Below are 25,782 nucleotides of genomic sequence, written 5' to 3'. Positions count from 1 at the left end.
TTAACCCTTTGATTTTTTTTTACTGAATAAGCAATAGGGCCAACAATACTCCCTCCCCACACTTGACTGCAAGTTGGGCAAAGCTCCTCTTGGTGGGACTTGATCCCACTCCTATTTAACTCCAGCAGTATTAATAGTCACCAGGTAATATTCCTTACTCCATGGAGAGTAAGAAATGTACCTGTTGAGAGGCATGTTGTTGGCAGCTGCTTCTCAGATATTGCAATCTGAGAAAGCGAGCCAGAATCTTAAAGGGCCACTTGCAATGGACAAGCTGGCTTCTGGGCTTCTGACCTTGAGACCTTTTGACCTTTGCTTTCCTATAGTACTTCAACTGGTGCTGCACATAAATTAGCTACCCACTGGACTTTGCTGCCACATGCTGCCTTTCTACCTCCAGAATCATTGACAAGACCATCTCTGATTACTACCTTGTCTCTTGTCTCACTCACTGCTGGTGTCTCCCTGTCTATCTGGTAAGAGAGCTTTCAGACACCTCGGGGGGAGGGGGGTCCCAATGTCAGAGTGTTTATTGGGGGGCCAGCACGTTCGGGTGGGAGGCGGGACTTTCCCTGTGATATTGCCAGGAGATGGCAATCAAGAGCCAGCAGGCAGGGGAGGCGGCCAATTAAGGAGGATGGGCCTCCCACACTGCCAGCTCATTCAGAGAGCTGGCCTCTCTGCAGCCTTGGTAGTGCTACCGAGGGAGGTGGCCGCAACTGAGGCAGCAAGGGAAACGCGAGGACTCCTCCCTCACAGAGGTGACAAAGTTTTGTTTTTGCCGGGGCCAAGCAGGCAGGCCACGGCGGGTGACCTCCTCCTTGGGCCAATGGAACCTCTGGCTCCGATGGCCCCAACCCCCCAGGAAGCCTCTAGGAGGCTGCTCTGCACTTGCGGCCTGGGAAAATAGCCCTTAATTGAGCCTTTAATTATTCAAATTGTCTGTCTGACTCTAGTCAGCGAGCAACCAAGCTGCGGCCGTTCCCACGGCTGGGAAATTTCCCCACAGCATGGCTGTGTCGCTGTCCCATTGTGTCTCCCCTGCATTTTACCAGCCCACCCTCCTCCCAGCCTGTCATCCCGGGGCCAGTAAAATCTGGCCCTACGCCATACTGTCAGTAGTCATGGGTTCACGCTCTGCTTTAGGCCTTGAGCACTTAATTTAGGCTGATATTTCAGTGCAGTATTAAGGGAATTCTACACTGTCAAAAGTGCCTAAAACGTTAAGTTCCCGTCTGCCTGCTGAGGTAGACCTCACAAGATCTCATGCAAATAAGAACAAGGTGACCTGGTCAATATTTATTTAGTCAATTCCACCAAAAGAGGCGGCACAGTGGCGCAGTGGTTAGCACCGCAGCCTCACAGCTCCAGCGACCCGGGTTCAATTCTGGGTACTGCCTGTGTGGAGTTTGCAAGTTCTACCTGTGACCGCGAGGGTTTTCTCCGGGTGCTCCGATTTCCTCCCACAGCCAAAAGACTTGCAGGTTGATAGGTAAATTGGCCATTATAAATTGCCCCTAGTATAGGTAGGTGGTAGGGGATTATAGGGACAGGTGGGGATGTGGTAGGAATATGGGATTAGTGTAGGATTAGTATAAAATGGGTGGTTGATGGTCAGCACAGACTCGGTGGGTCGAAGGGCCTGTTTCAGTGCTGTATCTCTAAAATAAAAAAAAAGAACAGATTATCTGATCAGTTATTTCATTGCTGTCTGTGGGATCTTGCTGTGAGCAAATTATTTGCCTGCGAAACAGTGTCTGTAATTCAGAAGTATTTTATTGGCTGTGAAGTACTTTGAAGTGTTTCAAGGACATATAATTGCAAGTTCCTTCTTGACATTTTGTTATTGATGCTATAAATATGCAAGTAATTGAAAATGAGACAAGTGCTGGCTCAGGGCTTTTTCATAGATTATCTCAATCTACAAACTAATTAGCTGACTCAGGTGCAGTAAAGATACTCAGTTCTAAAATGATATATAGATAGGTTACCGAGTGCTGATTAGTTTTATCCAGATGTTAGATTTTTTGCCTTGGCAATCATTTTAAGAATGCTGAGAGAAAGTCATGTTTGCATGTTTTAGGAGAAAAAAAAGTACAGGAATTGAAACTCAATCTTTGCAGTATTGAAACTCTTCCTCTCAGTTCAATGCTGCAAAGTAGCATTGTGAAGAAAGTTATTATCAATCCTGCAGAGGGAGTTCTTGAGCTCTTTTCAATCTGAAAAATTCCCAATAAATGGCTCTTGTGCAGCTCTCTTTGAAGCCCATGTGCTGATACCATTTGCTGTAGTAGGGGATTTCTTTCTTTATGAAAATACATAGGAATTGCAGTATAAAGATGTAAAGGGAGAATGTTGAAGATAGTGAGAGCAACCCCTTCCACTGTAAGAGTGACGATGCAACAGTCACATGTGGTTAGGCTGGATAGAAGAAGAGAGCACAGCATGAAGGATGTTAGTTTAGGAGGCTTGATGATAGTGTTGATAGTATTATGTAAATAATAAAGAGTTCTTAATTGACTTTATCCTGAGTCTGAGACTTTCTCCAGAACGCCCTAGCTAGGCTACAAAATGCGCTCTGCAAGGCCGGGACTGCCAGTGACGGAGTGCTAAATTGTACAGAAGGCTCGTGGCTGTCCAGCTAAGTGTGTGTTTGACACTAAATTCGACAGCCTTCCGTACAAGAGCTGACGCAGGGATCTCGTCATCGGTCTCCCCCGACGTCGAGACCCCCGCCGCCAGCACAAAATTCCACCCCATGGCATCCGTGATGAAATATTGTCAGATAATGGACCACAGTTTGCAAATGAATATTTTACTCAGTTTGTGATGAAGATGGGATTTCTACATCTCAAATGTTCACTAAGATATCCACAGTTGAATGGTGAGGCAGAAAGAGATAAGAACCATAAAGTCTTTACTAAAGAAGAATGAAGATCTTCCAATCTCACTTCTAATTTATCGATCTACGCTGTTGGTGTGTGGATTATCACCTGCAGAACTACTGATGGGCAGGAAGATAAGAACACAGCTTCCTGTGTTACCTTAAAAAATTGCTTCCAGCATTAGATGTCCAGGACAATGATATAGTAAGAAACAGAGAAAACTCATATAGAAGGCAACATACCCGAAATTATAATAGAAGATTTTGAACCAGAAACTTACCCAAATTGACTAATGGTAAAAGAGTATGGATATGTGACCTAGAAAGGGAAGGTACAGTAATCCACAGACATGAGAATTACCAGCGATCGTATGTGATACACATGACAGAAGGAAACATGCGAAGAAATAGGACAAATATTATCCCCATTCCCCACAAGCAACAGCCAATCATTCATTTGGAAAACACAGATGAAGAGGAACAAACCCAAACCTAAAAATATGCAACAGTCCGTAATGAAGATCAGCCAAGTCAGCAATCCAGGCGTCCAAGGAGGACTGCTGATCATCCAGTCAGACTACAGTCAGATCGGGGAGCGTTGTCAAACTTCCTAACTGACTAAATCTGTGAAGTTAGAGACCTGGGGGAGAGAGGGTAGTAGATAAGTCAAGTGTATATATGTTTGACAAAATGTTGCACAAAAACTTGGGGGAGATGCAGTATAAAGATGTAAAGAGTTCATGCTGATGACAGTGAGAGAAACCCCTCCCACTGTCAAAGTGATGATGTAACAGTCACATGAAATTAGGCTTGGGAGAAGAGTTGATAGCAGCACGAAGGATGCTAGCTTAGGAAGTTTGATGAGAGTGTATATTGTCATGAAGACCCCCACCTGCCAAGAATGAGGCATATTAATTTCATCAAATGAAAATTAATTTTAAACTGTTGCTGGAGTGAAGAAATGATTTGTTTAAAGAGATCCCCAGACATTTGGCTGGAGGACATTAGCATACTAAGAGATGGTGCTTGGAGGGACAAAGTAACTACTCCCTGGTCCAATTAACCCAAATGGATTTTGATCACCAGACATTAAAGGTGTAAGGAAGCTCGCATTCCAGTGTCTGCTAAGATGGAGAATCCACAAACGCAGGAATGGTTAAACCAGTTGATCACATAAGGGCGGCACAGTGGTGCAGTGGTTAGCACCGCAGCCTCACAGCTCCAGCGACCCGGGTTCAGTTCTGGGTACTGCCTGTGTGGAGTTTGCAAGTTCTCCCTGTGACCAAGTGGGTTTCCTCCGGGTGCTCCGGTTTCCTCCCACAGCCAAAGACTTGCAGGTTGATAGGTAAATTGGCCATTGTAAATTGCCCCTAGTGTAGGTAGGTGGTGGGGAATATGGGATTAATGTAGGAGGGGATGTGGTAGGGAATATGGGATTAATGTAGGATTAGTATAAATGGGTGGTTGATGGTCGGCACAGACTCAGTGGGCCGAAGGGCCTTTTTCAGTACTGTATCACTCTATGACTAACCTTCTGGCCCAGGTTTTTTTTTGAACTACACACAGGACAGTTTGAAGACAGACTGCAGATTGCAACTGAACCTGGAGAAGAGAGCCTGTCTCCTGGCTGGTGCTCTCTCGCTTTCTCACAAACCTCCGGACCCACTGAAGTCGCTTAAACTTCGAGAGAAAAAATTCCTGCATCGAAACAAGTTAAAGCGTGCATTGGTCCCCAACAAATGGCAAGACTTACCGGCAACCTAAGACTCCACATCAAACTCAAAGGACTGTAATTACAACCCAGCTATTGCCTCAAACTTTTCCCCTTTATTCTTTCGACTTTTTCTGTCTCTATCTGCGAGTGTGTTTATCGCGTATGCATGCTAGCGTGGTCGTGTCGCATATTCGTAGTCGTTAACCGGATTAGAGTTTAAGATTAATAAACTTCCACCTTTCTTGTTTAAATCTAAGAAGACCTGTCTAATTGATATCTTTGCCTTACAATTGGAAAGCGGTGAACAAGTATTCACTGAGGGGAAACTAAAACACAGTGTTTTTAAAATTAAACCCTGTAACGGTTAAACCAGGCAAAGGCTGAGAGGGAATCCCTAGACCCCTTTATCACCTGGTCGTAACAATATAGTATTATATAAAAAAACAGTTCTTAGTCTCAGTTTCAGCAGAAGATCAACTTTCTCCAGAATGTCCCAGCTACGCTACAAAATACAACAGGAACCATACAAAATCTCACAAGGTTAGGTTGCACTACTTGACAATGTTGAAGAATGGAGTTTAAAGGACTGTAACTACTGCTCCCATTTTTTTTTTGCTGCTAATACTTCTGTTTCCATTCACAGCTCCTCTCCCTAACTTTTGTTTCTTTACTTGATCCATTGCCATCCCCTTTTTGCCATGCACCTTTTCAATCTCTCCTGCCTTTCATTCTATCACACACCTTCCCTTTTGTTCATTGCTCCCCTTCCCTCTTTCTCTGCCTCTGTGCTTGCTTAAAACCTGTTACATCTGTAATTTTTCCAGTTCTAACGAAATGTCATCAACTTGAAATGTTAACTCTGCTTCTCTTTTCACAGATGCTGCCTTACCAACTGAGTATTTCCAGCAATTTTTTTAAGAGGAGCTATTTTGGTTTGGCACAATTGACAGTTAGCAGCTGATACTGTGATTTACTACCAGTCAAAAATAATTCATCAAATAAATGTTTATTTTTAAGATTTCATTAATTTCAAGCAGTGTCATTCCAGTTATCATGTCACTACCGGAGCTGCTATGGTATAAATAGGTGAGTGAAACTGACTGTAGCCATATTGTTATTCCCACCTGCAACTCAATTTCATTTCACACCCTGTCCTGCAGACCACAGGTTCTCAACCTGTTTGCTTCTGAGGCCCCCCTCGCAATGTTGTAACAATTACATGGACCTCCTGTAACACAATGCAAGTATTTTTCTGTTTAAAAATTAGTTATACATTTAAACAAACATACTTATTATTTTTGTTTTACTTACTTAATGTGAAACTCGGTGGTTGAATTAAGGTGGGCCGAATGGCCTGCCTCATCTGTAATTATAATGATTTTATGGAAAGGACCTAGGACCACATTTGTTCACACTAAGACAGTTTAATCAGATTTGTAAGTGGTGTCCCATGGTATTCAGTGCAGAGCACTGCTGGTACACCATGACTGGGAAATAATGGCATTTGCAGCAGAGTGAGAAAATATCCTAAGGATTTTCCCAGCTTTCATCATAAAATTATAAATAACGTGCCCCATTAAAGAGCTGCAAGTTTCTAAACCTACACAAAACTGGATACAAGCTGAGACGTCTGCAAAAATATTAATAAATGCTTTTTCCTGACCTTTTAAAAGAAGTATCAAAATTCCCAAAGAGGTTTGTTAATTTTTAATCACCGGAAAGTTTGTGACCAACAGTTGGATGGGATCATGCGGGAGGCCCAGACGCAGTATCAGAGGATGGCAGCCAGTTTTGCTGCAGCAAAATAAACATAACCCCTACTGCAGTCACTTAAAAAAATAGTTTGGTATTTATTCAGTTTCCTTTCCAATAGTTATTAAATTGAAATCCAGTTTTAATAATAACAGAAGCCAAAAGTGATGAACAACACACAATGTAGCCCAATGTTAAGGTCAGCCTGGCAGTGGTCCCTCCCCACCATATCAGTATTATTTATTTCCAGTACCTGAATTAGGCACCTATGCACTGATTAATTCATCATTATGTTGTCTCTTGTACAGTCCAGACTCTGTAACAGTTCCTGTGTGTTCAGCTGTCAATTGCAGTCATTATCTGGATTAGGGTCAGCACTTTATCCAGAACATCTATGTGTGTGGTCATATTTGACACAGAGGGACTGCACTGGTGCCTCACCCACCTCGCTCAGGGCAAGATATCCAGACCCCTTGTACAAGTCTATGAAGGTTGCGGCTGCACTGAGGACAGCTCGGGCACAAGCTGTGCGAGCTGGTGCGACAGCTGCATTGTAGCAGTTTGGAATAAAAAGCTAGTCTCAGTAATCATGACCAAGAGACTATCAGATTATGGTTCACTAATGTCCTTTAGGGAAGGAACTCTGCTGTTCTTACCTGATCTGGCCTGTATGTGACTCCAGAACCATAGTAATGTGGTTGACTCTTAACTGCCCTCTGAAATGGCCTAGCAAGCCACCCAGTTGTACCAAACCGCTACAGAAAAGTCTAAAAAGAATAAAACTGGATGGACTGCCTGGCGTTGACCTAGGCACTGGAAACAATAAAGGTACATCCTGCCCACTCGACCCTACAAAGTCCTCCTTACTAAAATCTGGGGACCTGTGTCACAATTGGGAGGGCTGTCCCACAGACTAATCAAGTAACAGCCAGTCATACTCACCGAAATATACCACGCCCCACCGGCAGGACAGACCCGCCAGAGGTGACGGCACAGTGGTATACAGTCAGGAGAAGTGGTCCTGGGAGTCCTCAACATTGACTCCGGGCCCCATGAAGTTTCATGGCATCAGGTCAAACATGGGCAAGGGAACCTCATGCAGATTATGACCTACCGTCCTCCCTCAGCTGATAACTCAGTACTCCATGTTGAGTACCACTTGGATGAAGCACTGAAGGTAGCAAGGGCACAGAATATACTCTTGGTGGGGGACTTCAATGTCCATCACCAAGAGTAGCTCAGTAGCACCACTATTGACCGAGCTGGCTGAGTCCTGAAGGACATATCTTCCAGATTGGGCCTGTGGCAGGTAGTGAGAGAACCAACAATACGGAAAAACCTACTTGACCTTGCCCTCACCAATCTACCTGTTGCAGATGCATCTGTCCATAACAGTACTGATAGGCGTGGCTGCTGCACAGTCCTTGTGGAGATGAAATCCTGTCTTCATGCTAAGGATACTGTCTGTCATGTTGTGTGGCACTACCACCATGCTAAATGGGATAGATTTAGAACAGATCCAGCAGCGCAAAACTGGGCATCCATGAGGTGTTGTGGGCTGAAAGCAGCAGCAGAATTGTATTCAACCACAATCTGTAACCACATGGCCCATCATATCCCTCACTCTACCATTATCATCAAGCCAGGGGATCAACCCTAGTTCAATGAGGAGTGCAGGAGAGCATGCCAGGAGCAGCACCAGGCATATGTAAACGTGAGGTGCGAACCAGGTGAAGTGACAACTCAGGACTACATGCATGCTAAACATCGGAAGCAGCATGGGATAGACAGAACTAAGCAATCCCACAACCAACAGATCAGATCAAAGCTCTTCAGTCCTGCCACATCCAGTCATGAATGGTGGTGGACAGTGAAACAACTAACAGGAGAAGGAGGTTCCACAAATATTTCCATCCTCAATGATGGGGGAGTCCAGCACGTCAGTGCAAAAGATAAGGCTGAAGCATTTGCATCCATCTTCAGCCAGAAGTGCCATGTGGATGATCCATCTCAGCCTCCCCCTGAGGTCCCCAGCATCACAGTTGCCAGTCTTCAGCTAATTTGATTCACTCCGCGTGATATCAAGAAATGTTTGAAGGCACTGGGTAGTAAAGGCTATGAACTCCGAAAACATTCGATTGTAGTACTGAAGACCTATGCTCCAGAACTAGCCATGCCCCTAGCCAAGCTGTTCTAGTACAGCTACAACATTATCATCTATCCAACAATGTGGAAAATTGCTCAGGTATGTCCTGTCCACAAAAGCAGGACAAACCCAATCCAGCCAATTACCGTCCTATCAGTCTACTCTCGATCATCAGCAAAGTAATGGAATGTATTGTCGTCAGTGCTTTCAAGTGGTACTCACCAATAACCTGCTCACCAATGCTCAGTTTGGGTTCCACTGGGGCACTCTGATCCAGATCTCATCACAGCCTTTGTCCAAACATGGACAAAAGAACCGAATTACAGAGATGAGGTGAGAGTGACTGACTTGGACATCAAGGCAGCATTTGACTGAGTGTGGTATCAAGGAGCCTAGTAAAATTGAAATCAACAGGATTTAGAGGGAAAATTCTCCACTGGTTGGAGTCATACCTAGCACAAAGGAAGATGGTTGTGGCTGTTGGAGGCCAATCATCTCAAACCCGGGACATTGCTGCAGGAGTTCCTCAGGGTAGTGTCCTAGGCCTAACCACCTTCAGCTGCTTCATCAATGGCCTTCCTTCAATCATAAGGTCAGAAGTGGAATGTTAATTGATGATTGCACAGCTTTCAGTACCATTTGCAACTTCTCAGATACCGAAACAGTCCTTGCCCGCATGCAGCAAGACCTGGACAACATTCAGGCTTGGGCTGATAAGTGCCAAGTAATTTTCATGTCACACAAGTGCCTGGCAATGACCATCTCAAACTAGAGAGAATCTATCCATTTCCCCTTGATGTTCAATGGCATTACTATCGCTGCATCCCCCACCATCAACATCCTGGAGGTTACCATTGACCAGATACTTGATTGAACCAGTCATATAAATACTGTGGCTACAAGAGTAGGTCAGAGGCTGGGAGTTCTGCGACATAACTCATCTCCTGACTTTCAAAGCCAAGTGCTTACAGTACATTCTGATTTTATTCCAAAGCCTGTCCACCATTTACAAGGCACAAGTCAGGAATGTGATGGAATATTCCCCACTTCCCTGGATGAGTGCAGCTCTAACAACACTCAAGAAGCTCGACACCATCCAGGACAAAGCAGCTCATTTGTTCGGCACCCTTTTCATTCCCTCCACCACAGGTGCACAGTGGCAGCAGTGTGCATCATATACAAATTGCACTGCAGCAACTTGCCAAGCGTCCTTCGACAACATCTTCCAAACCTGCGACCTCTACCACCCAGAAGATCAAGGGCAGAAGATGCATGGGATCACTACTGTCTGCAAGTTCCCCTCTAAGCTGTACACACCATCCTGACTTGGAACTATATCGCCTTTCCTTCACTGTTGCTGTGTCAAAAATCTGGAACTCACTTCCTAACAGCACGGTGAGTGTACCTACACCATACGGACTGCAGTGGTTCAAGAAGGTGGCTCACCACCACCACCTTCTCTAGGGAAATTAGGGATGGACAACAAATGCTGGCCTTGCCAGCAACACTCACATCCCATGAAAGAGTAAAAAAAGATACTCCCGATTCTGATGGGCTCTGTGCTTCTCACCCTCAATCTTTATTGGTCACACTGAGCTGTTTTCCCACAGCTCTGCCCTCCTGATGTAAATGAAGTCATGAATGGCTGGCATCATTGCCAGTCAGTGATAAGAAGTGCTGGACAGTGGAGAATGTCAGCTAGAATCTTATTTTTGGCGGACCCTTTGAAACCTTCTTGTGAATCCCCAGGACTGAGGACCCCCAGTTCAGAATCCCTCCTCTAAAGAGGGGCATGCAGACAAGATCACTGTTAATCAGTCACTCTATGTCACCTCAAAGGAGAGACAAGAGTTTATGATACCATCTGTTCAAAATCACAAGATACTAAAAGACACAAAAAAGAGTATTTCTTCAAAGTTTTAATTCTGGCACTTATTGCCAAGATGGGACAGTACAGCGAGAGCTAATTAACAAATAGTGAGATAAAGAACTATAGGTGGTCACAAGATCTGCTTATCAGGAATCAAGAGATGCAGCCAATGCAGGCAGGAAGAAGAGTACTTGTACAGAATACTGTTATCAGTTTGATGCAATGGCTAAAATATTGCCTTTTGTTCTCTGATCATATATGATTGCATTTAAAAGTAAACAAATACAACAAACTTTACTATGGATAAGTAATGATGAGAAAGTATTTGAAACTAATCAATTCAGTGGATGGAATGATGGTAACATTTAATTACTTTCATTAACACAGGAATAATATTACCTCTTTTTTATATCGGGTTATCTTGGAGCCATCAACTGAGTGCAGGACATGGCTCGTACTATTACATGTTTCATTCCTTGATCTTGTTTGCTCCTTCTTTTAAAATTTTCTTCTCTTTGACTGGAGGCAGTAATTGACACAGCACCACTCTGGTACTTTGCCAGCATGACTTTTGTTTATGTGTGAATCTACACAGTCAGACTAGATTTCCATTAGTGGTGTTGTTTAGACCTAGCTGGTACATGGTGAGTGTTTGCCAGACTCAAATGGAAATGTGCTGCTGTTTGCAGCCAGTTTCCAAGGTTATTTCATTTACATCACCTGAGCGTGTCTGCCCTTTTGCTGGTTGGAACCTGTCATTGCCACGTTGATGCATCAAGCAGTACAAATATGGCTGGTGGCATGCAATCCATCAGAGTAGGATGCCAGTTGACCAAGCTGCCATGCCTCTTTTCATGCAGTTCCATCATGCTATGATTAGCATGCTGCTAAGGAAGCATCAAACATGAATGTTATTCTGGCACTCGGATATCGTAGTGATGCCAGAGGATTTTCTGTCCCAGCTTCCTCTAAGCATGAAATCATTGTCTAGTCGAGAAGAGGCCAGGAAACTGGAGATGCTGGTGTGGGAGACCTGGTGGGTGGGCAAAGAGCATCTCTCATGCAGCCTGACCTTGCCTGTCAACCATCCACAGGTCCTCTTCTTCAAAGCACATGAAATAGGGGATTTCCATTGCTGCCAGGCCTGGTACTGCTGGGAGAGGGGGAAATTTGAATCAATGGCACAAAAGTCAATGAGAATGTAAGGATCAGCAGAATAGAAACAAAAATAAAATTTATGAGGGCGTTTAAAAACTGACTGAAATATTAAGGGCTTTTTAAATCACCTCATGGCACAGCTGCTTCCCTCAGAACTCTGGATGTTCACCCATTTCACACAATGTCCTTTATACTTGATGTTCTTCACACACACACACACACACACACACACATACGAAAAGATAGAGAGTAGAGTGTAATATGCAATTAGAGTCCAATTGCTGTAAAAGAGTTTGTTATTTTAAAAAATCCTTTGGAAGTTTTTTTGGGAGAAAATATTTCATCGGTGCAGGCCTGAATGTTCATTGTCTTGAAAAGGATAAAGTGTTGTAAGCTCCTTGTGGTTGAACCTCAATCCGAAGTCAATAGTGGGAAATGCTGGTTCACTTCCACAGATGGAGGAGTTCCAAAGTCACCTCGCTATTTCTCTGCTGCAGTAGTGAAAAGATGTTATCAGCAGGGCTCCTGCTTAGCTGGAACTATCTCACAGCTGTTCTGGCTGGAAAAACTTTCTCTGGCTGTTCTGCTTCTCTCTCTCTAGAAAGATACCTTTTAAGATAGAAACTTGTCAGGTTGGGTTGTCAGTAATGTGACTAAGGGTTGTTTCCCTTTGGGTGATTCATACATTGTGCCAAGATATGTGAACCATTGTTATATGATGGCATCTGAATGTGGTCCATTTTGATAAATATTTCACACCTATTATTTTGTCCTTGGCTTCAGAGTCAGTCTGTCTGCAAAAGTCTTTGTTAGCTCCATTTCTGCAGCTAGGAGTTGTTAGCATGGAATGAGCTGTTTTTCATTTCAATGTGTTTTCCCAAAAACTAATTCAGACGTAGATAATGGGTTTCATCTTCAACAGACAAACATGTTTATTGACAGTACAGGAGGGGTCACCTGACCTCTATTCCATTTTTGTCTGTGGCACAAATGTGTCCATTGCTTTGTAGTTCAGTTCAACAGATGATGTTTATTTCATAATTCCACCAGTTTATTTCATATTCCATGACTGTTGCCTTTGTGAGAGTAACATCTACCACAATGACTGTTTCTTACCTGATATCCACATATGTGCTAGTAACAGTGGGACCCACTACATAAAGATCAGAATGGCTTATGTTTTGTTCTTTCCCAGCCCATGGTCAAATGTTGAGCCTTCAATACCACTGTTGCTGAAATCAGCTAACTTTGCACAATCCACGTACATACCAGCCGTTGGTGTTTTGTGCTGACAGTCAGTATTTTTGGAGCCTGGTTAATATATTGCCATTTGCTAACAAACATTTGTGTGGACCAATGCCCATTCCCTCAGTGCCACATATGCTTGAGTGTCAGCATTAACTGAGAAGCAATAAGGAGGGAGAGTGTCAGTAGTGTATGTATCAATAGCTATGTGAACAGCAATTCGTGAGTGAAATCATTCCAGTCAGAAACAGGACTTGGGTAGAAGTGGTACAGAGGGGAGAAGGAGGCAGAAGAATGCATGGAAATGGGGTGGAATGGATAACAATGAAGGGAGGTGAAATGAAGATGAGATGGAACTAGATGGTGATGAAGGTGAGATGAAAGGGAAAAATGAAGGGCACAGGGCAGGACAAAGTAATAAGGCTTTGGGGAGGAAGTAGGGAGAAGCTGGGAGTGATTTTCTGGGGCTGGGAAAAGGAAAGTGTCAATATGTAGGAAGGAAGAATGCTGATGTTGATTGGGGGGATGGAGTACCATCTTGAACCATGAAGGAGGGCTGGGTGGGGCATGGAAAGGGTACCAACTTGAATTGGGGAAGAAGAGTGCCAGCTTAAAGGGCCACAGGGTGGCAAAGAAGAATGCCAGTTTGAATTAAGGGTTGGGGGAGTGGGGGGAGAAGAGTGTTAGCTTGAATGGGATGGAAGAAGAGTAGGTTGATTTGAGAGGAAGAGGGAGAAGCATGTCAGTATCAAATGGGAAGGCCATGTCTCTGTGAAAGGGAGAGTTGGATGAGAACGTGTCATTGTAAATGGGGGTGGGGGGAGCATTGGATGAGAACGTGACTGTTGAGGCACTCTGCGCAAATTATAGTCTGATGTGTCATGCAGGCCCCCACCTGCCAAGACTGAGGCACACATTATTACGCCACATGAACATTAAAACTTAAAATTGTGGCTGGGAAGAAAAGAGGGCCTATCACAAGGAATTGCCAAGCCCCTGACTGGAAAGACATTTGCATAGTAACAGACAGTACTTGGAACGGACAAAGGGGCCACTCCCTGCTCCAATTTAATCCACTATGGACTTTTGATTACCAGATATTGAAGGTGGAAAGGCTAGCATTCCAGGTTAACTGCTAAGATGGCCAATACACAAACAGACGTGGTCAGACCAGTTTAGTCACATGACTAACTGACTGTTGGAGTTTTTTTTTAATTTGAACTTGCCACAGAGTGTTTGAAAGTCAGAAAGCTATTTTCTCCTGTCTGCTCCCATCTCTTTCTCACGGAACTGAAGACCCATTGAAGACACATAAACCCCAAGGGAGAAAAGTCTCCTACAGTGAACACGGTTTAAGAAGAATACTGGGCCCCAACAAAAAGCAAGACTACCTACAATCAAGGACTACAGCAAGCTCGAAGCACAGTAAAAACCCCCCTTCAGAGATTGCCTCAAACTTTTTAACTTTATTTTTCTTCTCTTTTCTGTCCCTATTTGCCTGTGCGTATCACATATGCAAGCTAGCGTGGGGCGCAGCTTGTATCCATAGGCATTTACTGTATTAGAGTTTAAGTTTAAGGTTTAATAAATTTCACTTTTCTTCTTTAAACCTAAGAAAGCCTGTTTATGTTCATTTCTTTGCCTTATAATTGGAAAGTGGTGAACAAGGGTTCACCAAGGGGGAACTCAAAACAGAGTGTGTTTAAAAATTAAACCCTGTTACAATAAGACTAGGTGAAGGCTAAAAGGGACCCCTAGACACCTTTCTCACCTGGTCGTAACAGATGGGTCTACTGAAAGATTAAAAATCAATCAGTGTGAAGAATAAAAATGCTTAGAGTTGGAGAGAAAATATTTTTAACATTTAAAAAAATCAATCTTTTGGAGTTATTTCCAGATTCCACTAGAAACACCACCAATTTTGGGCCTTCAACATTTGGACTTCCTCCTTCAGGCTTTCATGCACTTATGCCGTTTTCCTCCAATAAAAGTCCACCTCCAGATTATGTTACAAAGCCCTAGTAACTACTTGTTTTCAGATGTCATAGGCTTACAATCAGAGTTATTCTAGATGTGTCAGTTTTTCTGGAGCACAGACAGTTTTCTTTAAGGTGTTGATCACATTTTGCTAGTTGTCTAGGTTGGTATGAATGAGTTCAAGCTACCTTTCTAGTCTGTATGCTTAAGTGCTAATGCATACAATGCATTTTCCCATTGAGCCATTGTAAAAGCTCAATGTCAGAATTGGTAATGGAAGCATATGCATTAAAAATTACTTACTGAAATGCATGCATTCTCCAAATAAATGTTAATATTCTATTTTTTATGCAGACTTCTTAATGTGGAGCATATACGAATTGCTATCCCCAGATTTCTTTATATTTCCTGCAACAGATGTCTGCATGTAGCAGTAAGTATTCCTGCCTCCTATGTATTCACAGATCACTGCGTGCCTGGTCAAGTCAACCACACAAGACCTTGCCAAGCATAAAAAGAAAGAAAGGAAAAAGATCTGGACAAGTATTTTAACCCAAAGATTGTGAAAGAAACCAAGAATTTCACCCGTCTTAATTTATCGCAGAAAATCTCAGAATTGGGGTACTTTTGTCCAGCAGAAACTGCAGGATTGTAAGTCGTTAATGCTGCTCTTATCTTCATGCTGTGTTTGAAATTTAATTCCCGAGGGCATTGTTTTACTGATGACACATTTACTCATGCTAACAGAGAAGACAGACCAGAAAAGCTTGGGGGACTGGTCTAATAAACTGCACTCATTGTTCATTCCTTGTTTCTGTGCAACCCTAATTTCACATCAGAACAACATTTTGTAATAATACGTATGTGGAAAAAGAAAATTAAAAAAAGATATTTTGACAAAAGTTTAAAGTATCTATTACTTGAGGAGTGCGTAATTGTAACAAATAGTTGCACTTAGGGTTTAGAGGCACTGAAGAAGATGCAAAAAAGATTTACAAGCATGATGCCAGAATCGAGAGGTTATACTTATCAGGAAAGATTGAACAGACTGGGGCTCTTTTCTCTTGAAAAGAGAAGGTTGAGGGGTGAGCTGATAGAGATCTTTAAGGTTATGAAAGCATTTGATAGGGTAAACAAAGATGTTTCCACTTGTGAAGGAGACCAAAAGTAGGGGCCATAAATGTAAGATAGTCATTAATAAATCTAGTAGAGAGTTCAGGGGAAAGTTCTTTACCCAGAGAGTGGTGAGAATGTTGAATTCAATAAACACTTGAGGGAAAAATGAATAGAAAGTAATGCTGTTAGGATTAGATGGAAAGGGGTGAAAGAAGTCTCATGTGGAGCATAAACTAGCATGGACTAGTTGGGCCAAGTGACCTCTTTCTGTGCTGTAAGTTCTGTATAATTCATTTGCCGTTCAACTGCTTGGCCACCTCTTACACTCCATAAAATAAAATAAAATTAACACCAATGCAAATAAAATAACACTGAGGTAAAGCAATTCTAATCCACCACTGAATCTGAAAATGCGAACAATGAATGATGAAATTGCAAGATGGTTCTATTGGCAAGGCCAAAAGGATAAAAATGCTTTCTCTGTCATCAATTCTGCATCTGTGTACACTTTGTGTCAACTTTTCCCATTATAAATTTCTATGTCCTCATTTATAACTGGGAACTGCCTTGTTCGCTTCATCAGCAGACATGGGATCAGCCTCTGCATGTATGCTGATGACATCCAACTCTACTTCTCCAGAAGCAGCGGCGGTGGTGAGAGGAGCCGGGGTATAAAAGGAGTGGAGAGCGAGGCTCGACACCAGAAGCAGCACCGGTGGTGAGAGGAGCCGGGGTATAAAAGGAGCGGAGAGCGAGGCCCGAGACCAGAAGCAGCGGCGGTGGCGGTGAGAGGAGCCGGGGTATAAAAGGAGCGGAGAGTGAGGCTCGACACCAGAAGCAGCGGCGGTGGCGGAGACCTGCTTTTTGGACCTGCTTGACCAGCGAAAATCAGTGTGACATCACAAGAGAGCTGGTAAGTGATTGGTGGGTATTTCTTCCGTGTTTCTTTTTTGTTTTTTTGTTTTTGTTTTGACCAAGTGACTTAAATCAGGAGACGTGTTTAGATGTTAAGAGTACACTTAAATAATTTTTTTTTAAATACTGAGATCCAAATTAATTAATGACATACAATCAAGATGGCTGGGCAGGCAATGTGTTGCAGCTGTAATATGTGGGTGCTGGTTGCCGCCGATGCGATCCACAGTGACCACATCTGCAGCAAGTGTTGGCAGCTCGAGGACCTTCGGCTCAGAGTTGATGAGCTGGAGTCTGAGCTGCGGATTCTGCGACACATCAGGGAGGGGGAGAGTTACCTGTGTTTCAGGAGACAGTCACACCCCTTGGATTAATTACATCCAATTTGGACCGTGGTCGGGGACAGGAGGGTGTGACTGCGAGTGAGGCAGGTATGGGGATCCAGAATTTAGCTTTGAAGGAGTCTCAGCCAGTGCCCTTATCCAATAGGTACGAAGTTCTTGCTCCTGATGTGGACAAGGACACAGACTGCAGGGAGGATGAGCAAACCGACCACAGCACCATGGTTCAGAGCGCCGTTCAAGTGGGGGAGAAAATAGAAATGTTGTAGTCATAGGGGATAGCATAGTTAGGGGAATAGATACTGTTCTCTGCAGCAGAGATAGAGAGTCCCAAAGGCCTACCTGGTGCCAAGGTTAAGGACATCTTTTCTGGGCTCGAGAGGAACTTGGAGTGGGAGGGGAATGATCCAGTTGTCGTGTAGGTACCAACAACATAGGTAGGACTAGGAAAGAGGTTCTGCTGAGGGACCATGAGCAACTTGGGGCTAAATTAAAAAGCAGAACACAAAGGTAATAATCTCCGGATTACTACCTAAGCCACGTGCAAATTGGTGTAGGGTAAATAAGATTAGAGAGGTAAATGTGTGGCTCAAAGATTGGTGTGGGAGAAATGGGTTCCGATTCATGGGACACTAGCACCAATACTGGTGTTGCGTTGGGATAGGCTGCACTTGAACCATGCTGGGACCAGTGTCCTGGCGAATCATATAACTAGGGTTGTAGATAAGGCTTTAAACTAAATAGTGGGGGGAGGGTTCAATTGAAGGGAAATTTAAAAAGTCGAAAAGTAACGAGAGAGCAGAGGTGCAGGATAGTGAAGGGGCATGCATTAAGCAGAGTGTGACAGATAGGGACAGAGAATATGAGCATAAGAGTACAGCAGAAATTAGAACCAGATTAGGTAAAAATGGTAAAAAGTCTAAGCTTATGGCTCTTTATCTGAATGCACTTAGCATTTGTAACAAGATAGATGAGCTGATGGCACAGATAGAAATAAATGAATATGATTTGATAGTTATCACAGAGACATGGTTGCCGGATGACCAGGACTGGAATCTCAATATTCAAGGATATTCGACATTCCGGAAGAATATGCAGAAAGGAAAAGGAGGTGGGGTAGCTTTGTGATTAAAGGAAGGGATCAGTGCAGTTGTGAGTAATGATGTAGGTGTAATAGATCATGATGTAGAATCAGTTTGGGTGGAAATAAGGAATAGTAAGGGAAAGAAATCACGGGTGGGAGTGGTCTATAGGCCCCTGAGGAGTTGCCTTTCTGTAGGACAAAATATTAATCAGGAAATAATGGAGGCATGTAAGAAGGGCACTGCAATTATCATGGGTGATTTTAATCTGCATATAGACTGGACAAATCAAATTGGCAAGGGTAGCATGGAAGACAAATTTGTAGAGTGCCTCAGGGATTGTTACTTCGAGCAATATGTTGCAGAACCTACCAGGGAACAGGTTATGTTAGACTTGGTAATGTGTAATGAGGTAGGATTAATAAAAGATCTCGTAGTTAAGGATCCTCCAGAGGGAAGCGATCATAACACGGTAGAATTTCAAATTCAGTTTGAGGGTGAGCAACTCGAGTCTCAAACCAGTGTCTTCAACTTAAACAAGGGCAATTACAGAGGTATGAAGAAAGAATTGTCTAAAGCAGGCTATATATAGACTATAGGGGAAGTCAGTAGATGAGCAGAGGCAGACTTTTAAGTAGATATTTCATAATACTCAGCAAACATTTATTCCGGTCAGAAGGAAGGACGTGAAGAAAACGATGAACCATCCATGGATAACAAAGGAAGTTAAGGAGAGTATCAAATCAAAAACAGAGGCGTACAAAGTGGCGAAAGCTAGTGTTAGGCCAGAGGATTGGGAATTTTTTAGAAACCAGCAGCGGATGACTAAAAAACTAATAGAGAGAGAAAATTGATTATGAGAGTAAGTTGGGAGGAAATATTAAAAACAAACAGTAAGAGCTTCTACAGGTATATAAAAAGGAAGAGAGTAGCTAAAGTAAGAGTGGGACAGTTAGAGGATGAGACTGGGGAATTAATAACAGGGAACAGGGAAATGGCAGATAATTTAAATCAATATTTTGCATTGGTCTTCACGGTGGAGGACACTATAAACATCCCAACAATAGATGAGCAAGGTGTAAATGGGAGGGAGGAACTTGTAACAATCTCTATCACGAGGGAAAAGGTGCTGGACAAACTGATGGGACTAAAGACAGACAAGTCGCCAGGACCTGATGGCCTGCATCCAATGGTTTTAAAAGAAGTGGCTGCAGAGATAGTAGAGACATTGGTCATAATATACCAAAACTCACTGGATTCCGGTAGGGTACCAGCGGATTGGAAAACCGCTAGTGTGACCCCCCCCATTCAAGAAAGCAGGGAGACAGAAAGCAGGAAACTATAGACCAGTTAGCTTAACATCTGTCATTGGGAAAATGCTAGAGTCCATTATTAAGGAAGAAATAGCAAAAACGTAATGTAATCAAACAGAGTCAACATGGTTTTATGAAAGGGAAATCATGTTTGACAACTTTGTTAGAGTTCTTTGAGGATATAACAAACAGAGTGGATAAAGCAGAACCGGTAGATGTAGTATATTTGAATTTTCAGAAGGCATTCGATAAGGTGCCACATAAAAGGTTATTACATAAAATAGGAGCTCAGGGTATTGGGGGTAATGTGTTGGCATGGATTGAGGATTGGCTAACACACAGAAGGCAGAGAGTCGGAATCAATGAGTCTTTTTCTTTTGGAAAGCCGTAACTAGTGGGGTGCCACAAGGATCGGTCCTAGGGCCTCAACTATTTACTATCTATATTAATGACTTGGAGGAAGGGACAGAGTGTAGTGTATCCAAGTTTGCTGATGATACAAAAATAGGTGGGAAGGCATGTTGTGATGAGGACACAAAGAATCTGCAAAGGGATATAGATAGTTAAAGTGAGTGGGCAAAAACTTGGCAGATGGTGTTCAATGTGGGAAAGTGTTTGGTAATGCACTTTGGTAGGAAGAATAAAAAGGCAGATTATTATTTAGATGGAGAAAGACTGCAAAATACTGCAGTACAGAGGGATCTGGGTGTTCTTGTACAGGAAACACAAAACGTTAGCATGCAGGTGCAGCAGGTAATTAGGAAGGCAAATAGAATTTTGGCCTTTATTGCTAGGGGGTTAGAGTTAAAAAATAGAGAAGTCTTATTACAACTGTACAGGGTGATGGTGAGGCCACACCTGGAGTACTGTGTACAGTTTTGGTCCCCGTATTTAAGGAAGGATATACTAGCAGTGGAGGCAGTTCAGAAAAGGTTCACTAGGCTGATTCCTGGGATGAAGGGGTTGTCTTATGAAGAAGAGCTAAACAGGTTAGACCTCTATTCATTGGAGTTTAGAAGAATGAGAAGTGATCTTATTGAAACATAGAAGATTCTAAGGAGGGTAGATGTTGAGAATATGTTCCCACTAGTGGAGGAATCTCGAACTATGGGAGTTCGAGAATAATGGGGCACACATTTAAAACTGAGATGCGAAGGAATTTCTTCTCTCAGAGAGTGGTGAATCTCTGGAATTCTCGACCTCAGAGAGTTGTGGAGGCTAGGTCACTAATTGTATTTAAGGAGGAAGTAAATAGATTTTTGAAATCTCGGAGATTTGAGGGTTATGCGGAGCATAACTCCCCAAACGAGGAGTTGAGGCTTGGGACAGATCAGCCTTGATCTTATTGAATGGCAGGGCAGGCTCGAGGGGCTGAATGGCCTATTCCTGCTCCTACTTCTTGTGTTCTTGTGTTCCAGCATCTCTCTTCGCAGCCCCTCCACTGGTTTTGTGCTGTCAGACTGCTTGTCCGCTATCCAGTTGTGAATGAGCTGCAATTTGCTCTGGTTAATCAGTTGAGAAACCAAACTCACCATCTTCGGCCCCCCACCATGGGCTCTGAACCCTTGCCACTGATTGCAACCCCAACCTTGGCCATTGTCTCAAGCTAAGCCAGTCTGTTTGCAATCATGATGTCTTATTTGACCCAGAGCGGAGCTTTTGACCACATATACTCCCTATCACAAAGACCATTTACTTCTACTTCTACTTTTCACCTCTGCCCCTGCCTCAGTCTATCATCTCTAGACTCAACTATTCTGAAGCTTTCCTGGTTGGCCTTCCATCCTCCACTCTCTGTAACCATCCAAAACTCTCCTGTCATCATTCTCCTTGCTGACCTACATTGGCTCCTGACCCCACCCCAATGCCTCAAATTTAACAGTTTCATCCTCATGTTTAAATCCTCCCTTGGTCTCATCCCTCCTTATGTCCATAACCTCCTCACGCTCTACAATTCTCCTTCAACTTTGGTTTCTTGTCAATCCCCACTCCAGTTGCCTATGATTGGAAGCGCACATTCAGTGGCGTAGATGGCATGCTTTGGAATTCCTTCGTGGAACTGCTCCATCCTGCTACGTCCTTCCTCTCGTTTAAGATCCTCCCTCAACCCTAGCGCTTTGGCCAAGCTTTTGGTCACCCCTCCTGCTTTGTTTTGGCATCTGTCTTTTTCTGACTGCGTTTCTGTGAAGCAGCTTGGAGCGTTTTTTTCCACACGAAAGGCACTATATGAATGCAAGTTGTTGTTAATTCATTCAAAATCAAACAGTTAACTCTTGTGTTAATAAAATGGACAGAGGGGTACCGTACAAATAAGTGTTCATCTGCTAACATTGCCATTAGTCATTTCAAGGCTAATATTTTGCCACTCTAGTTTGCGATTAAATGTCTGTGTTTGAAGTTGTGTTTTGCAGTAGGAATTGAGGCATGTGACTGATTTGTTGTAGGTACAACTTTAAAGGTCATAGTGAATATTCTTCTATCACTCTGGAAACCGAAGATATGGTATAAACATCAAGGAACACACCTGCTGGAAAGTGAGCTAGAGACAAAGCAAATTGGAAGCATCTTCCTCTTTCTGAATTCAGCAGATATTCTGAGTGTGCAGAAGGAAGTCTGGAGTGTACACTTTCATACAGTATTCATTTCCATGGCAACTGTCATTAGGATTACAGTGCTCAGGAAAATTCCATTTTTAAAAGAGAAACTTGCTTTAGTGCACAAGTCTTCGTGTGGTGCAGTATGTAAGATAATGGTAAACAGGCTTTTTATTTACAATCAGCAAATATCTATTATGATAAAAGTTTTGAGGGCGTCGTAAGTGTTGCAGAAACACAGAAAGACGGAGAGACTTTTCACAATTGCAGTTTATTTGCTATTACAGAAGTTTGCAAAAGGAGATTTATTAGCAACTAACAATTTGCAAGCTTCATTCACCAACAGCAATTAAGCTCGGCCTGCAAAACCAGCACTTATTTACAGTAATCAAACATTGTGATCTTATAGAGATAGGCCAGATAATAGAGAGCTCCAACTTAGTAGCATTGTGCCTTATATGGTATAATGTTAATTTTAAAAAAAGTGTTACTTCTGGCTGTTGTGAGAATACCAGTGTTCATTGGTCTACATATATATTAGTTTTGTAGTTACCGCACTTGTATACTGATCACACTTTAGGTGTCATTCTTATCATAATTCATCATAAAATTGTAGCCACATTAGTATCTTTTCTGGGTTTGAAGTCTCTTTCAGCTGTTTGGAGCTTGAGATTCATGGGATGTCCCACAGCTTTCATTTTGTCTTTTGAATGAAGAAGCTCACCCAGGTAGCAGGCCATAACTCCCCGAATATGCCAGCATCTATCTTTGCACACACCTCTATCAACAAAAATCGCAGAATGCTGTCTTTCTTTAGAATGCAGCTTAAAGCCTGCTGAGTTTCAAGAGCAACAGCACACTTTGGGTCTGAAAGGCACTTAACAAATAAAGGTTTTCTTACTGGTTGATAGCCATACTCGTCATTTACAGAGGGTATCAGAAGTTGCTGTTTGTAAACCCCTTCTATCTTACAACTAGTCAAGCAATGCAAAAGGCCTGAGGAATGACAGCACTAAACATAGGAAACCAGACTAGAATGAGTGAATAATTCAAAGGTAATTAATTCAGAAACATGAATTTTTAAGTTTGATGAGAAAGGTAGTTAACTGTATTTGTGGAATTGTTTATTTATGCAATGATAGCAAGTTACATTCCACTGTGATAGGTGTTAGCTTCACTCTCGCTTCTGCATCAGAAGGTTGTGTGTTGATCTCCCACTCCAGAGACTTGAACACATAGGGTTGGATTCTATAGGCCCGCCGCCGAGAGAAAATTGGTGGCCCGCACACCCAGGATGCTAGCCTAAGAGCCACTGCGATTCCAAGCATGGCGGCTCTTTTAACTATCCGGGGTGGGCCGCCCTCCCCAATCACATGGAGGGGCAGCCCATCCGTCACTGGCATTGGGGTCAGCTGCCTGTGCGCAGGCGCTGACGCCATTTTTAAAGGGTTTTGAGCCCTTCCGGGATTTTTAACAAAACCATTAAACATTTATTTTAAAAATTAACACTGGTATTTTTGCACCTCTCCCACCACCACCACCACCACCACCATCCCCCAACCCCAATAATCACAATAACACATACTTGCCCTCTACAGCCCAAAATGACCTCAAATGACCTTCCCCCCCCCCCTTCCCCCAAAGTGCATCAGTTATAAACTATACCCCCTCCCACCATCCCCTCCACCAATGGGAAGACTTTATCGCTGCTCCCCCCCCTCTCCCCCCACACAGAAAAACTGACCTCCTCCCCCTCCTCCCAAGTGTTGCATCTCGATTCCCTGGACGGGGATCGGAAGGCGCGGGAGTGCCGGCTAGTGGCACGAAGATCACAATGGGACCAGAGGCGGAAGTGGGCTTGCAATTAAGTATGTAAATTAATTTGAATATTTAAATGGCAGTCCTGTCACTGAATGGCGGGGGAGTTGCCACGAGACCTCGCTGCCGCAGCTAAGATCGGGACCGGCCCTGCCAGCATCGAGGTCGGTGACAGGCTTCATCCAGAGCAATCTTCATGCCCCTGCCGCCATCATTCCCAACGTCCAGGGCTCTATAAAAATCAGCCCATAGTATAGGCTTGCTGTTCTTCCAGTGCAAAGAGCTGTCCATGACCAAGTGTTGCAAGGGCCAGGACGACATGCTGAGGTACGCACTAAAGCTTGGGGCAGCCCCACAAAGTCTCAATGAGGAAAGGCCTTCCCACCACAGTATACCAAAGGGAGGAACCTGTGTAAAACCCCTTGGGCTGTAGCACCAGAGAATGTTTGATGTGTAATGTAAATGTACATTGTAAATATAACCTGAAATGACAAGTTTAGTGTGGCACCTCATGTACTGTATTGAAAGAAACTACTCTATATTGCACTTTATGTAATATCAAATTTGAATTGCTATGTAATGTATTTTTACAAATTTTATGAATAAAGTATATTTTTGGAAAAAAACATAGTATAGGCTGACAAAATCAAAGTTATTTGGCAGAAACCTCATCATACAAGCAAATCAAGAAGTAGCTTGGCTGGTGTTGAGAAGGGTCCTCCCTGTCATCTCCTTCACGCATACCCAAAGTCTCAATGCCACTGTACACTGCCTTCGAGGTGGGTTTTGTGGGGAAAAGACCATTGCTCACCTCCTACTAGAATGTGCCTTTGCAAAGATAGTCTGGAAAGAGATGCAATGGCTTTTGTCGAGGTTCATCCTGAACAGCTCTGTAACACAGGATTCTGCTCTACAGGCTGTCCCAGGAATGCACACCTGGACAAACATTAACTGCAGTTGTCGGACCATCGACTTGGTGAAAGACACTCTGGTCTGCCCGAAACTTGCTGGTATTTCAGTGCAAAGAGCTGTCCATGACCAGCTGTTGCAGAGTGGCACATTCCAAGGCGCAGGACGACATACTGAAGGACACATTAAAGCTGAGGGCAGCCTCCACAAAGGCTTAATGGGGAAAGGCCACATTCTGAAGTCCTCTGGCTATAGTACACTGAGGGGCCAGAACCTGTGTGAAACCTCTCGGGCTGTAGGCAGCAGAGAATGTTTGACATGGCGTGTATATTGTAAATATAACATGTAATTGTAAGTGTTGAGGCACCTCAGAGTGCCACATACAGTATTGAAAGTAACTTGACTGTATTGAATTTCTGTAATGTCAAATTTGAACTATTATGTAATGTACTTTTACAAATTTTATGAATAAAGTATATTTTTTGAAAAAAAAACATTGTATAGGCTGGCACTCCAGTGCAGTACTGAAGGAGGGCTGCACTGTCAGAGGTGCTACCTTTTGGATGAGACATTAATCCGAGGCTCTGTGTTATCTCTGGTGTCCTGGCCAATACTTATCCCTCAATTATTATCACTAAAATAGAGTATCTGATCATTATCATATTGCTGTTTGTGAGAGCTTGCTGTGCACAAATTGGCTGCCACGTGTCCCTGCATTACAATAGCGACTGTACTTCATGGCTTTGGGATGTCCTAAGGTGCCAGAGATAATTAATTTTATGACAATCCTCTCAAGAAAGAAGCAGGGGTGTCCATTAAAAAAGATAGACTACATTAGAAAGGAAGTGTAGGACATGTCTAAGTAGCAGCCGGAGGAAGTTTTGTTCATTCAGTTTAAATGTTCACCTTGCACTTCACAGTGCAAAACACAAACCCTTGACCCCACCA

At 43.2% G+C, this 25,782-nt stretch overlaps 1 long non-coding RNA gene across 3 annotated transcripts; it reads left to right on the top strand.

The window, feature by feature from the left end:
- The first annotated feature begins 1,632 nt into the window (after positions 1 to 1,632).
- LOC137380729 (uncharacterized) lies at positions 1,633 to 25,251 on the top strand. Of its 3 annotated transcripts, none has more exons than XR_010977072.1 (4): positions 1,633 to 5,684; positions 15,211 to 15,397; positions 16,503 to 16,775; positions 21,958 to 25,251. It is a non-coding gene; the product is annotated as an uncharacterized lncRNA (long non-coding RNA). The 3 variants fall into 3 exon arrangements; XR_010977073.1 differs by having other exon boundaries at positions 16,446 to 16,775; XR_010977071.1 differs by having other exon boundaries at positions 15,211 to 16,775.
- Positions 25,252 to 25,782: the final 531 nt, after the last annotated feature.

Source organism: Heterodontus francisci, chromosome 20 (assembly GCF_036365525.1).
Source record: "Heterodontus francisci isolate sHetFra1 chromosome 20, sHetFra1.hap1, whole genome shotgun sequence".
Lineage (NCBI taxonomy): Eukaryota > Metazoa > Chordata > Chondrichthyes > Heterodontiformes > Heterodontidae > Heterodontus > Heterodontus francisci.
Note: the sequence above shows the minus strand (reverse complement) of the source record. Positions and strands in the feature narration are given on the sequence as shown.